Genomic DNA, 2,437 nt, shown 5'->3' with positions numbered 1-2,437 from the left:
CCTTTGTGTCTGTGGGTGTGGAGCAGTGGAGCATGGCCGTGGGGAGGGAGCAGCCCTGGTCTGGTGGATGTGCAGTGGGGAGCTGCTGGCATCAGCGTAGGCACCAGCGGCTGCAGTGTCTGGAGAGGAGAGCGGGCTGCAGGCTGCTCCCATGCAGGAAAGCCCCTTCTGGGCAGTAAATTCCTTTCCCAGCTGGAAAAGCCCCTCCCGAATTAGTGCTTCAGGTGATCTCTTTCTATTTATTTTGGGAGACAGACTTCTTCCGTGTGAGGGAGATTCAGACAGGTTCAAAACTGCTCTGTATCGCATTCATGCAAGGAAGCATGGTGCTTTATGGTGCTCCTGTGATACCTGTAAATCACAGAGGACAGTGTCTGCAGGAACAAAGAGCTGTTCTGTACCTGCTCCACACTGCTTGCCACACAAGAGGTTCTCTCTAGTTTATTTTGGTTCTTTCCTATTTGGTTTCTTTGGTCTTCTGACTGAATCCTTTGTTCACATGTGGTCATACTGGCTCTTCCTCTCCCTGCTGCCAGCACAGGGTGGCAGAGGCATGATGTTATCTGTGGTGACCTGACAGTTCCCTTCCCTGTTCTCAGGGTGATGGTCAGCTGTGTTTCAGCATCTAACTGGCAGCTCATGACAGAAAACACGAAGAGACCTCTTCCTCCCTGTTACACATGTTGCCACAAGAGAACATGACTGTACACTTGGAGGAGGGCTGATGATGCAATCCAGCTGCCTCTATGACTAGAGGTGGCATGTACAGAAAAGACAGGAACGAAAGACCTCCAGAAGGGCTCTTTCACTGAATGAATTTTGGGTTGGGATCACAAAGTTGACGGCAATGTGGGGGGTGTTGTGTGTGTGCTACAGGAGCTGTTCAAGGGCTGGGTCCGCTGGTGCTGCTGTGCTCTGCGGCAACTCTGTACCAGGGCCAGGACATGTGCATGTGTCCTTCATGAATGGGAGCAAATGTGAATGAAAACAAGAGAGGGGAAACGAGGCTGTTCTCATCTGCTGCTCTGTGCTGCTGCTGCTTCCCCAGAGCCTTCCTGCCCGCAGGATGGCGGCTCGGAGCAGGGAGCCTGCCAGGGGAAGGGGATGCTGCTCAGTGCAGCCACTTGGCACTGGCACAACGAGTGGGAATTGAATGCAAGCAACGCTGACAGCCAGTCAAACTGCCTCCTCCCACCTTTCTCAGTCAGGAAGGAAGTAGTTATTTTTAACTTCGAGGCCCACGTATGTAACTATGCCTAATGGTTTTTCTCGTGTAAAAGAAGATGGGAAGTGCTATACTATCAGCTGCGGCTCCCACGCTCCCTCTATAAGTACTTCTTCCCCCCAGCCCACTTATCCCAGCAAAGGGCAGCGCCTCAAGCACTCAGGGTGATGAGCTGATCTAGCAGGGCCCTGGCCATAGGCAGGGTGGTACTGGCTGGAGGAGTTGGCCAATGCAATTGAGCTCTCCTGAGCACACTGCATAGTAAAGCATGGGCGCAAGCACGCATGTTCCATCAGTGGGCTGGACTGCTGGAGCTGGTGGGTTCATCCCAGCCCTGCACCCACATCCCAGAGGGATGAATATTTATCTCCTGATTTGGGCTGGATTGGCCAGGTCTTCGCATCCCTCCCAAGTGCCTGCCTAGGCTCGTGCAAACGGGTCTCATCCTTAACTGAGTGTCAGGGCGCTGACAGACCTCAGCAGCCCTGAGCAGCCTCACCTGACGCCCCGGCTGGGTTCATCCCAGGAGCTGCACTCCTGACACTGAGTCACAAGTGGTGACAACGCGCTGCCCTGCTGAGTACAGCCAGACCTGCTCCATCCAATGTGCAGCAACACCTCTGTCAACATGACATCAAACATCTCCACAAACATGTTCCAGAAGGGGCTGGGCATCCTCTGCCTGGGCTGTGTCCCTGCGCTGGCAGCAGGCAGGGCTGGCACTGAGCAAAAGCAGATGTGTGCAAGATGCTCCGGGCAGAGGCAAAATGCAGCATTTGGAACAGGGAGCTCGAAAAGTGTCTCTTTGGACAGACTCCTCCTTGTCTCTCGTAGCAACACTGTTTGTTTCGAGGTGCTGAGTGTGCAGCATCAGGAGCTCTCTTTGCCTCAGCTCAGAGGCAGCAGCACCAGAGGAGTTGCCCATGTGTGGGGTGCTCACGGCAGAGGCTGTGCCACCGCCAGGGATCACCACATCCCCAGGACAGGCTGGTCCCAGAGCAGCCTGACCTGCAGGGCTGGTTTTGGGGGATCAGAGGCAGGGCTGAGCCCTTTCGCCTGCTCCTGCGCGGCCGGAGCGCGCCAGGCGAGAGCAGGGACAGCTTTCTCCTTGAGAGACGCCTCCGTGAAAGAGGAAGTTGTCTTGAAATAACTCCGGCGCTTCCCTTTTCGCTTTGCGGACTTTGAAGTGCGCTCAGAGCCCGGCACCGCCCG

The sequence above is a fragment of the Nestor notabilis genome, unplaced genomic scaffold (assembly GCF_000696875.1).
Source record: "Nestor notabilis isolate BGI_N333 unplaced genomic scaffold, ASM69687v1 scaffold4799, whole genome shotgun sequence".
Classification (NCBI taxonomy): domain Eukaryota; kingdom Metazoa; phylum Chordata; class Aves; order Psittaciformes; family Psittacidae; genus Nestor; species Nestor notabilis.
This window is presented reverse-complemented; position numbering follows the sequence as displayed.